The sequence below is a fragment of the Desmodus rotundus genome, chromosome 13 (assembly GCF_022682495.2).
Source record: "Desmodus rotundus isolate HL8 chromosome 13, HLdesRot8A.1, whole genome shotgun sequence".
NCBI classification, from domain to species: domain Eukaryota; kingdom Metazoa; phylum Chordata; class Mammalia; order Chiroptera; family Phyllostomidae; genus Desmodus; species Desmodus rotundus.
Genome location: NC_071399.1, coordinates 25,308,511 through 25,321,331, shown reverse-complemented (window position 1 = coordinate 25,321,331; position 12,821 = coordinate 25,308,511). Strand labels below are relative to the sequence as shown.

The following is a 12,821-nucleotide window of genomic DNA, read 5'->3' as shown; positions in this document are numbered from 1 at the left end:
CTTATGGAGCAGTAGAGCGGATGGAAGGATGTGCTTTGTGTAATGTGATAGGACAGTGACTTCAGGATTGTGTGGCCCTCACACGTATGAGCAGTCACGTGGCTGCTGGGAGGATTCAGGGGGAGAATGGCCAGCTGTCGGTGTGGGGTGAGTGATGACGGCGCCATAGCGACAGTGCGAGAAGGGAACGTGGACACCGTTGTTCTGATGCTGGCTGCTCACAGTAAGTGCCTGGCCAATAGCAGGCACTCGATCGGTGAGGATGATGGTGGTGGTGGTGATGATGATGGTGGTGGTAAGTTTTCTCAAATTTCAGCATGGTTGGTGAAAAAAGAGTTAAGGTGATATAAGAGAGAAAACTGGGATTGACAAGCGCTAATGAAAAGAACTGAAGAGATTACTTAGAAAAGGTATTATCCTGTTAGCCGAAAATACTGAAGTATTAAATATGAAAACATTAAAAAGCTGAAATGATGTAAAGCCCCTTGTGTGGCTGAGTACCTTCTACGTGCAAGGTGTCGGGCTGGGTTCTGTGGGGCTGGCACTCGTGGTCAGGAGCCTGCCTTTGTCTTCACGGAGATTATCCTCTGTTTAGGGAGATACGGTGGAAGCTCCCCATAAATTATGACAACAAATTATCTAAATAACAGCCCAAAGAAGAGCTGACACAAGGTGAAGCCGATTAACTGGCCCGTTAATTGTGCAGACATCAAGTGCTCGTGAGTGCAGAGGAGAACAGATCACCTCTGGGGAAGACGTCAGGGCAGCCCCACCTAGAAGGTGGGGTTTCCATTAGGTCTTTGAGGATGAGTAGGAATATAAAGTGGGCCCTTCCAAATGTGGTTTGGAGGTCAATGAAATGACATCAAAGTTTGGTTCAAGGTTCATACAGTTTAGTGATTTTTGACTCATTTATTAGGTTTGGTTCAAATCTCTGGTGCCCTGTCTGGCATTGCAGAAGCCCAGTAAATAAAGCTGCTAGTTTTAGGGACTGTAGGGCAGGCCCCACTCAGGGTGGTGGCCATGGACCTGGGAAGGCAGGGTCCATACTGGTGGGGGAAATGGCTTTGCATGCCAGCCTTGGGCACTCCACCTCCTCCTTTGGACTTGGGGACTCCAGTTGTAAAATGGGGATGAACATGCTGACCTCCCTGTGTGTAGGAATTCTTACGAGGATCACATGAGATGGTGTTGGGGTGCAGAACATTCAGCTGCCCAAAAGGGCTGTTTTCAAGATGGTTACATCTAATCTGACTTTTGAAAAGGGTAGGTTTTTTCTTTACCCTGAGGGATCAATCCTCTTAACCCCCAATATCCTGAGCGGATTGCTGAGAGATTGTCCACACAGGACATAGCCTTATGGTACACAGGGGTACAGGTGAAAGCATCCCCAAAGTGGGCAATGGGCCAGGCTGGCTGTTGGAGAAGAGAAGCCATCAGTCCTGTGTCTAGTCCCCCTGCATGTGGCTCTACAGAGACAAATGATATTGTGAATGACTGTTGATGCTTCATGATTTACCCTTGCCTTGTGAGGTGCTTGCATTTTAGCCAAGGCCTTCTAGCTGTACCTTAGTATAAAGAAATTGCTCTGTGGTGTGATCGGGTGGAACAAACGTCAGATATTTATAAGGAGGTGTGGTGTGTGTTGGATGTTAGTTGCAGATATAATGTACGTATATAGTATAGTTCCATTTTAAGAGAACATGAGGAATCAACTGATAATCACCGTGAGGACATGCATGCATATAAATGCACGCACGAACACATCCAGAAGGATACACATCACATTAGTAATGGTGGTGACTTTGGGAGGATCTGGGGGAGGAGGCAGGATGGCCAGAAAGGTTTATGGTCTTCTCTGTAATGTTTCAGTTTTCTCCAAGGAGAATATATTCATATGTCAGAGCAGAGGGTTTGGAGTCAGAGCGCTGGATTCTCTGAATCTCCTCGGGGTAAAGTGAAGATGAGTAATCTTCACTGAGGTGTCATGGGCTTGGCACACAGAACTGCACCGATCAGAGTCAGCATCATTGTCCCCTCTGTAGCCAAGAGTGATTGGATAGTCACCTGTACATTTCCTCTTCCTGGTCCCACAGGAAGACTACATTTCCCAGCTTCCCATGCAGTTAATAATCACATGACTAGTTCTGGCCAATGAAGTGTGTACCAAAGGGATGTTTTATACCATTTTCAGCATCACCATGAATTCACCTGCATCCTCTGCCTCACACTTAACTCCCCAGGTAAACATTACAGATAGGGGTGTCGCAGGATGGAAGGAGCCTCCATCCCCAAGTGCCCACCTGGAGGACAGCCACCCAAAAGTTACCCAGCTCACATTAGACTGTGATATCAGCAAGAAGTGAAGTTCTCGTGTCGAGCCACTGAGACTTGGGATTGTTTATTGTCCCTGTTATGTATGTTAGTTCTATGTTCTTTCTTGGTTCTGAATTTGTGACTCTATTCTGTTTAAATCTCTGTTCACTGTAAGGTGGGAAAAGTCTTTTATTTTTTTGCCTTCCTAGCCAGCCTCAGAGGTTTGTATGTGAAAGCCCAATAAGAGAGGGATTGTGAATCTGCTCTGTGGCTGCTGAAAGGATGTACAGGGCTTAGAAACTGCCTTTTGGAGTGCTTTGGGCCCTGTGGTAAAGACCAGGCTGAGTGGGTGAGGCCCCTGATAAGGAGGGCCTGGCCTCAGGCCATCTGAAGGGGTGGGGTGGGTGGGGTGAGGACCCAGTGGCTTGGGAGGAGGGCCCACAGCGTGCTGCACTCCAGGGAGGAGCCTGTGTCTGAGGTGGTTGCTGTAGCTTCTTTGGTGACAGTAGGATCCATGGATCAGGTGGGGATCAATTCCAAGGATCTATTCACTGCAGGCTGATAAGAGACTCCATGTGTTTTGGAGAATTGGCCATTGCCCAGGCCAAAGCAAAAACTTGCACTGTAAGCAGTAATTAAGAAGTGATTTGCCCTTGGTCCCTGCTTCTGGGACAAATGCCAGCCTCTGTGAGCCTTCGGGGCTGCCGGCCTCAGGAGCGGGCTCAGATGGGGACAGGTGACACATGCCTGAATGTGCTGCAGCTCATGCAGCCCTTGGCAGAACTCTGTCCTAGCTCCAGTCCCGGCTCCCCTGGAGCTGCTTTCTGTGGGTGAACACCGCTGGAAAGGCACAGAGGCGAGTCTGCTCAGTCTGCCACTGTGCCATTACAATGGGTCGGTACGGTCCTCTGGAAAGAGCTTTGTACTCTGCTTAGGGCTTTGGTGGTATCCACAGCGAGCTGCGTGAACTTGGTCATGCCACAGCCATGCAGTGGGGCCTCAGTTGGTCAAGGGGGTCTTGTTTGTCTAAACATAGACGCTGAGAGATGGTGCAGCAAAGACAGACAGCGTCCTATCCTTGTGAAGCCTCCGGTCTGGTTCACCACTCCGTGCTCTGCTAGCTCCAGAATGCTCAGGCTCCATGGACAATGAGCTCTGACTTTTGAAGCATTCCGTGTTGCGGAGAAGACAGTGGAAATGAATTTGGAGATGAGGTAGGGGGAAAAGATGGAAGGAAGCAGGACTTTTTGGTGACTCCAAAATACAGACATTCTGGAAATCTCTGCATACTAGATGCACTAACATACTTTTTTGCCCGTGGAAGCTTCAAGTCATTTTGGTCTGTAAGAAAGTTGTGGGAGGGGAATTAAAAAAAAAAAAAACAGATGGGGACGAGGAACAGAGAGAAAAGCCCATTTCCTTTTGCCTTAATTCTTGGTCAGATTATTTCACAGGAAGGCATAACTGATGTACCTCTATGCAAATAATCATGCAAATGAGCCAATTTCCTAGAGTTAATCATTTCTCCCCACTCACAGAGTGAGTGGAACTTCAGCAGGAAGGAGGTGACTCACTGTTTTACAATCAAAACTCCCTTGAATCTCAAACCCCTCTCCCCAAAGGCCCACATCTATCCATGGGGCTTCTCTTAAGCTTTGTAGAGGGCAGATGCTGATGTGAAATACAACTGGAGGCAGGTGCTCCAGCCCCGAGCCCACAGAAGAAATGAGAGAAGAACTGAACAAAGAAGTTGCTAGTCCTTTGATTCAGAAATTTACACTATTTGGTGACAAGGTTTGCTCCCCCGTTGTTTTGGGGGAGTGAAATGTCTCTTTCAGAATAAAAATGAACTTGGCAAATTAGCTAGATAAAGACATCTTTTTCCTTCCTCCTGACCTTTTTTAAAAAATATATTTTATTGATTATGCTATTACAGTTGTCCCATTTTTTACTCCCCTTTGTTCCCTTCTGCCCTGCACCTCCCCTCCCACCAGCATTCTCCCACCTTAGTTCATGTCCATGGGTTGTACAAATAAGTTATTTGGCTTCTCCATTTCCCATACTATTCTTAACCTCCCCCTGTCTATTTTGTACCTACCATTTATGCTTCTTATTCCCTGTACCTTTTTCTCCATTCTCCCTCTTCTCCCTCCCCGCTGATAACCCTCCATGTCATCTCTATTTCTGTGATTCTGTTCCTGTTCCGGTTGTTTGCTTAGTTGTTTTTTGGGGGTTTTTTTTAGGTTCAGCTGTTGAGAGTTGTGAGTTTGCCATCATTTTACTGCCCATAGTTTTGATCATCTTCTTTTTCTTAGATAAGTCCCTTTAACATTTCATTTAATAAGGGCTTGGCGATGATGAAATCCTTTAACTTGACTTTATCTGGGAAGCACTTTATCTGCCCTTCTATGCTAAATGATAGCTTTGCTGGAAAGAGTAATCTTGGGTGTAAATCCTTGCCTTTCATGACTTAGAACAGTTCTTTCCAGCCCCTTCTTGCCTGCAAGGTTTCTTTTGAGAAATCAGCTGATAGTCTTATGGGAACTCCTTTGTAGGTAACTGTCTCCTTTCCTCTTGCTGCTTTTAAGATTCTCTACTTATCTTTAATCTTGATTAATGTAATTATGATGTGCCTTGGTGTGTGTTTCCTTGGGTCCAACTTTTTTGGGACTCTCTGAGCTTCCTGGACTTCCTGGAAGTCTATTTCCTTTGCCAGATTAGGGAAGTTCTCCATTATTTTTTCAAATAAGTTTTCAATTTCTTGCTCTTCCTCTTCTCCTTCTGACACCCCTATGCTTTGGATGTTGGAACGTTTAAAGTTGTCCCGGAGGTTCCTAAGCCTCTCTTCATTTTTTGAATTCTTGTTTCTTCATTCTGTTCTGGTTGAATGTTTATTTCTTCCTTCTGCTCCAAATCATTGACAGGAGTCCTAACTTCCTTCCCATCACTGTTGGTTCCCTGTACACTTTCCTTTATTTCACTTTGCATAGCCTTCCCTTCTTCCTCTATTTTTTGACCATACTCAACCAATTCTGTGAGCATACTGATTACCAGTGTTTTGAACTGTGCATCTGATAGGTTGGCTGTCTCCTCATTGCATAGTTCCATTTTTGGAGCTTTAATTTGTTCTTTCATTTGGGCCATTTTTTAAATCTCAACGTGCCTGTTTTGTAGTAAGGGGCAGAGTCTTAGGTACTGGCCAGGGCGGGGCAACCCAGGTCGCTGCAGTTGTGGTGCTTCTGTGGGGGAGGGGTCAGAGAGGGAACAATGCTGTTTGCTTGGCTCTCAGCTGGCTTTCCCCTCCCCCTGCAACCTACAAGCAAATTGGGCCTCCTGGTGCTGATTCCCAGGTGGGTGGGTTTGTGTACATTCTAGGACCCTGTGAGTCTCTCCAACGAACTCTCCTGAGAGGCTGGGAATTTCTCCCACTGCCTCAACCCCCACAGCTTTTTACAGCCAGAGTTTTTGAGGCTTTATTCCCCGCTCTGGAACCCTGGGTTGTGCGGTCTTTCTCGCTCACCAGTTGTTCCTCCTGGTTTATCTGCACACAAATGTGGGACTGCCCGCTCCGCCAGCCACTGCCTCGCCCACCCTGGTCCTCCAGCCACCACCTTGCTGCGAGTCCTGTGTGGGTGCCCATGTCTGCCTCTCCTACTGGTCTGGATGAATGTTTCTTCTTTAACTCCCTGGTTGTCGGACTTCCATATAGTTCAATTTTCTGGCAGTTCTGGTTATTTTTTGTTTTTTAAATTTGTTGTCCTTCTTTTAGTTGTGTGAGGAGGAAAAGTGTAGCTACCTATGCCTCCATCTTGGTGGGAAGTCCCTTCCTTTCTCCTGATCTTAAGATGGTGCAAATTCAGTCCCTGGCCACGGAGGTGCAGGTGGTCCAGAAGGCTCATCCCAGAAGGCGCTCCTCAGGCTCTTGCTTCTCACTTTTCCTCTCCCAGCTCTGTGCCTGCACCCCCCCTTCCCTCATTCTTTTTTCTTTGGATGAAGAAATTCCATTTTCTATAATCTGAAGCAGAACGGACCACTTAATAACAACAACAGCTTATATCTCTAAACCGATAGGCAGTCTACACAGCTCTTTCAGAGACTTATTTCCCACACCTCTTTGCCACGCCTCTTTGGAGGTAGGTCTGCACTTAAGGTTGTGGGCACCTCAGCTCGGGGAGATGAAGTGTTATGTCTGGGATCAGGAGGGACGGGTGATGAGGCTGGAGCCCAGAGCTTCTGACTCTATGGCCTGTGCTTGCCCCTCCACAGCAGTGTATATGTGGGGGTGGGGGCGGTATGGGTGTGTGGTGTGGTGAATGCCAGTGAGCATAGGGTGAGGTTGGGGGGGTGCGGTGGTGATGGAGGAGGGGAAGGCTGTCATCTGTACTGGTTTATCCTGGGACAACAGATGCAGAGAGCTATGGACCTGTCTATCTACCTTTCTGACCTGGGTCAGCCTATATACCCATGGCGCCCCCATTACCCCTCTATCTGGGTGACTTATTACATCAGGCCGCACCCACAGTTCATCTGTGGATATCCCTGAGGGGGTACCAAGGTATGCCAGGGGCAGAACACTGCGGCCTTCCTAGATGAGACTTCAGCTCCAGAAGGCGAGGGCCACCCCCAAGCCTCCTGGGCTCCCCTCAGTGGTTTCATGGTGGGATTTATGGAAGCCCTTCCAGACCCACCTCTCTGATTGCCAGCCTGCTCCATCTCTTGGATTAATAAGCTCTATGTATTTGTAAGCTGCTGTCAATTTGTTCTCATATCTCCCCCTTCAAACTTCAAGAGACATCTCCTTGCTCTGGTGTTCTAGGGTTTGGTAAACAAGTTCACGTCCACTGGTCCATCTCACTAAGATTTTCTGGACTTCCACCATCACCATCCCTTGGGGACCTCCAGGGAAACCCCAGGGAATGTCTGGGGTGACAGATGATTCTTCGGACTCCCAGTCACAGGTCTGCATGGTCCACACCGTCTGACCATTTTCCGTGCACTTGCTCTGTGGGCTGACACAGGGGTGAGGGCTTTACATGCACAATCTCACCCAAAACAGGTTTTCACTTATTTAATCCAAATAACGGATGCACAGGGACAGCAATAGTCCCTTCCCTCATCCTTCCCACCGGCTAGCCCCAATCCCCAACACAGCTGCTGTAACTGTTTCTCTGTTTAGGTCTTTGGGCAGTTACCCTTGTATCCAAATATTAATACGTGTTCTCATTTAATTTGCATAGCAACCCCATGAGGTAGCTGCTGTTATCATCTCCGTTTTACAGATGAAGAAACTGAGTCTTCAAGGAGACACATGGTTTGCCGTGAGCAAACCATGATCACGTGAGCTGGGAAATGGCCAAGCCAAGGCTTGACTCCAGACCTTCACCTGAAAGCCACGTGCTGTGTAAGAGGCGACTCTGTCCTCCAGAGTCTTGTCCCCCTCCATTGCCATCCCTGATGTCATTCTCTGGCTTCCAGGGCAGCCTAGTTAGTGATCAGCATGGTGCCTTGTGGTTTCTACCCAGCTCAAAGCAAGGCTTCCTTCTTTCTAAGCAGGCTGATCTGGGCCCTGTGTACAGTCCAGCGCTGCCCCTGGGTTTGGACAAGCCACATGTGACCCCAGTTCTAGGAACTTCAGGTTGTTTCTTCCAGACGTGACGCGCCCAGTAAGGCACAGCTGGACTGGCCGGCAGAGTGTGCTCCCCGTGACGCATGCTGCTGCTGTCCCACGGGACGTGCCTCACCGAAATTCAGCTGTTTCTCAGGACCCCATCTGTGGTATTTTCTTCTAGCGGCCTGAGCTAATTAAGACAAACAGAAATGTGAAAAAGTAGGTGCAGCTATAAAATTAATGAGTATCATTAATGAGTATATATATTTTAATAATGTACTTTTAAAGAACAGTTTTAGATTTATAGAAAAGTTGCAAAGATAGAACAGTGAGTTCCCGTATACACTGCACCTGGTTTCCCCTATTATTAACACCTTCCTGCCCTGGCTGGTGTGGCTCAGTGAATTGAGCACCGGACTGTGAACCGAAGGGTGACTGGTTCAATTCCCCTCCGGGCCACATGCCTGGGTTGCAGGCGAGGCCCCCAGTTGGGGGCGTGTAAGAGGCAACCGATAGATGCATCTCTCATACATCCATGCTTCTCTCCCTCTGTCTCTCTAGAAATAAATAAATAAAATCTTTAAAAAAACCACTTTTCCATTACCGTGCCACATTTGTTGCAGTGAATGACCTTAGCAGAGTTTTATTAACTATAAGTCCAGATTGCCTTAGTCTTTTCCTGCCCCCCTTTTTGTATTCCAGAATGCCACTCTGTTTCATCGTCAGGCGTCCGTAGGATTTTCCTGCTGTGACAGTGTTTCACACTTTCCTTGTGTTTGATGGTGGAGACAGTTTTGAGGAGTGCCGATGGCCAAAAGTTTCCCAGGGCATGATTTTGGCTGTTTTGGTTGTTATCAGTCATTGACAAAGGTGAGGCCCCAATCAGGGGTGCCCAACCCTTATGTTGGGGAGATCCCACAGTGGGTGAGGATTTAGGGCTCAATACACCACTTTCCGGGGCCCTATTTCAAGGAATTCTTATTCCACCCATGTGAGCCCTGGGGGAGGCCGAGCCTATCGTCCACCGAGCACAGTGTGTTTCACAGCGGTCTCATGAGAAGGGGCCCTGCTTCACCATGGCCCCTGACTCCCTGTGCAGCTCAGGGAGCGGTGCTGGGTGCTGCTGGGAAGGGAGCACAGTGGCTCTGGGTCCAGACTGCCAGGGTGTGTATCCAGCTTTGCCACTTACAGCCTCTGTAACCCTGGCCGAGTGACTCCATTTCCTTATCTCAGTCAAAGTGAGGATAACGGTGGTCCCATCCTAGTTCATTCCTGCAAAGTGCTCACTTAGAACATGCCTGGCACAGAGTCAGCACTATTATTATTATGTAAAAGCACCAGTTACAGCTGGACATTACTGACACAGAGAAGAGAGGTGAGGTCCTCTTTCTGTAGCTCAGTCCCTAGTTCCTCAGTGATACAGGTGATGGGCTGTTGTTACAGTCTTAAGATCTCTCTAAGACACAGTGCAGCAGGGTGTGGCACACGGTAAATGCTTAAACGAGTGTTAGCTATTATTAGGACAGTATGTTTCCCCAGCACCCTGGGGTCCTGGCAGCCCCCAGACGCACCCAGGCGATTGAGGTTGTAGAGCCTGTGGGCTCTGTGGTCAGGTGGACCAGGGCTCCAGGCCCAATTGCTCTACCTACCAGCCGTGTGAGCTCGGGCCGCTCCCCAAACTTTTCTGTGCTTCCCTTTCCCCACCTGCGAAATGGGGATGACAACATATATCCCCTCTTACAAGGTTGTTGTGAGAATTGCATAAGGTGATGGGTGCTGGCGTGTAAGCACCCAATTTGTGGTGGCTATTGATGTCATTAACACATCTGTGGGCGCCATCTTTGTGGGAGGCCTTGTTTATGGGCTCAGAGAAAGATCACTGAAGGCAGCAGAGGAAAGATATGTGGAGGAGGTGGTGCTGGAGCTCCAGTCCCCGCTCCCTGGGTCTCAGGGTGCCCGAGCGCTCCCTGTGGCCTCCGTCTTTGAGGTGAACATGCATATACCTCCTGGTATTGTTCATCGGTCTGTCATCTGCTCCACTTAACATTTGTAAAGATCTACCATGTGCCACAGACCATGCCAGAAGCTTCATGGCATTTTAGTTCACCTGATTTTCTCAGATAGTGCTATCGCGTTTTACAGGTAGAGGAACAAAGGCTCGAATAGTCGCCCCAGGTTCCGAGACTATTAACAACGGCACAGGAAGCCTACGGTCAGGGTCCTTGCTCCCAGCTCTGGGACACGGACGGGATCATGTGTTGGAGAAATAAAGAATGCGCCATCTTTATTTATGGAAAGTAGACTTCAGTCTCACCTGAGCAAGGCTCTCTCTGAGTTGCTCACCTTCATCCCAGAGCCTGGTCTAGGAAGTAGCCTCTAGTAGTTGTTTAGTAACCACTTGCTGAATGAAGCACGACTATAAGGATGTAGAGCTGTACCGGTCGACTGGTCGACTGCTTCCTCTGTCTCGTCTGAGCTTTGAAACGGCCGATGAGAAAGGGGCTGATGACGTGACCTCCGTTTTCAGGGTCAAGGAGATGTAAGGAAAATGAGCATTTACCCAGGGACTTTTGCACACAGGGCCTTCGACACACAGGTGTTTTGCTGGTGTAATCTCATTTCACCAGTGAACGTAGCCTTTGGGGACGTGTCTCACAGCTGCCAGCCGCAGAGCCAGGACAAAGGCCTCCGCGTCAAGGCTCTCCTGCCTTCCCGGCCTGAGCCCAGGCTGAGTAGTCGTCATTTGGGAGCCAGGGCACTGAGAAATGCAACTTTGCCTAGACCCCCAAGACCACCAGCGTCCCGGGGAAGGCAGGACTCTGCCAGCAGTGCTGAGACAGCGTCTGGGAAGGGCCTGCTGCAGGGTGTGGCCCACGGGGGGGGGGGGGTGCTCCCAGCATGGTGACTGCTGTCCTCTGGGTTCTCCTTCTTAATCACATCATACCTGCTGCTGCAGACAGGACAAGGAGCAAGAAATTACTGGAGGACCAAACCTTCCTCCATTTCTTTGTGTTTCAGATGACTTCCTCTCCCCTCAGAGCAAGAACTGACTTTTCTTTCTTCTTAAAAAAATGTTTTTTGGTTAACGAACTGAATTGTCAGCAGGTTTTCCTTCTTGAGAAAGGGTTTGCAGCGTGAAAGGAGGTCATTTTGACGAGTCCTGTGAGTTGAACTGGGCACAGGGGAACTTTCTGGCCAGTCGAGGCCTACTAAAACTGCTGACAGATTTTTCTGAGGCCTCGCAGAGCCATGTAACTCCTGACAGAGTTCCAGGGGGAAACATCAGCTCCCAAACCGAGCAGCTGTGCTGGGCTCAGGCCCAGAGAGAGCCTTGGGGAGCAGCGCATTGGACCCCAGCCGCTCTCTTTCCAGCACCTTCCCACTCTCCCCACCCTCAGGAGACGATGGGTCCACTCCCCTCTCCCTGGTGGGGGCTTCGAAGAGGCCCAGAGGCATCGGGGGGCCTTTGCTGGGCACAAGGGCCCCAGTGAGGCTGACAAAGCTTTCGTCTGCTCTGGAGGAGCCACGGGCTTGCTGGGGGCAGTGTTCCAGGGCAGCCCTGCCCTCCCCGCCCCTCCCCCATCTCCGAGTGGGAGAGACCTCAGCCACCCTCTAGTCCAGGAGTCAGCAAACTTCTGTAAAAGGCCAGGCAGTAAATATTTTCAGTTTTGCAGACCATACTGTCTGCCACAACTGTTATTCTTCATTGATTTTTTTCAACCATTTAAAAATGTGAAAACCATTCTGAGTTTGTGAGCTGTACGAAACAGACAGTGGCTGGATGTGCCCCGCAGCTAGTCTGTGTTCCTCCTCCTGTCTCCCCAAGTGCCCGGGACACGCGCTCTCCAGCCTGGGCCTGAATGTCCTCCCATCACCCACTACTCCTGAGCCTCGATGTGGGAAGACTTACTGAGAGTGGCTCTGGGACACCTCTGGTCTCTGGGACACCGCCTTCCTTCTAGCTATACCGCTTGTGGCTGCTTCAACCCCATTCTGAACATTCACTTGCCTGGAATGAGTCCTGCCCCAAGACAGTCCTAGTCAGTGGGGGAAGGTGCTTCTGGAGGGTGTGTGCAATGTCAGGAGGAGAACGGTAGGCGGCAGCACTGAGCTACATGTACTTAACTTTCTGCAGGATCCTTAGACCCAATAGGACTGGAGCCTTCACAGCCCATGGTTGGATGAACAAGGATGCTGAGCTCCAGACTGGAGGCAGATGCTCTGGAATCCTTACCCAGGCTCCATCTGCCACAATGCACCCACTAAGATTGGGCCATATTCTTATATATACCTTGTGTTTCCTCTTTGATGCCTTCAGGACATCGCCGTGGTGACCACCAAAAGTCTGCCCCTGGACCCTGATAGCCTTTTTCTGTAGGTCCAGGTCCAGGTGCACTCATGCAGCTCTGGCTGAAATGGTGGGACAGACGCTGGGCCAGGCTGGAGACTGGAGAGCAGACTTTGCTGTGCTTGGTGCCCTGGGTTTGGGGGTGGGGTTTGGTGGGTCCAGGCTGGGCGCTTGTGTACGCACCTGGAGTTTGCAGGAATTAAACCACAGACTTCCCAGACGCCCCGAGGTCATTCCATCTGTACGAGCCTGTCCAGCTGACTGCTGTCTGAGGCCTGAAGAGCTGTGGAATCTAGAATCCTGGAGTTCGCCCAGGTCTGATAAACCACTTCCGGAGTGTTCTTCAAATCCACCTCCTGCCCACCATCCTTGCCCCCTGTCTACTGCCAGAGCGACCTTCCTCAGATGCAGCTTGGACATGACATCCTGGCATGTTAAAAACCCTCACGGCTGCCCAGGAGAGAGTGAAAAATCCTAACTTGTCACGCCAGGCCCCGCAGCCCTCCATTCCTGCCCCTTCTCACTCTCCACTTTTTTGCTCCAGCCTCA

The 12,821-nt window shown here is 49.6% G+C and overlaps 1 protein-coding gene across 5 annotated transcripts in view; it reads left to right on the top strand.

The window, feature by feature from the left end:
• Positions 1-12,821, top strand: part of ANK1 (ankyrin 1) — a 197,385-nt gene that overhangs the window by 43,068 nt on the left and 141,496 nt on the right. The window lies entirely within an intron of this gene.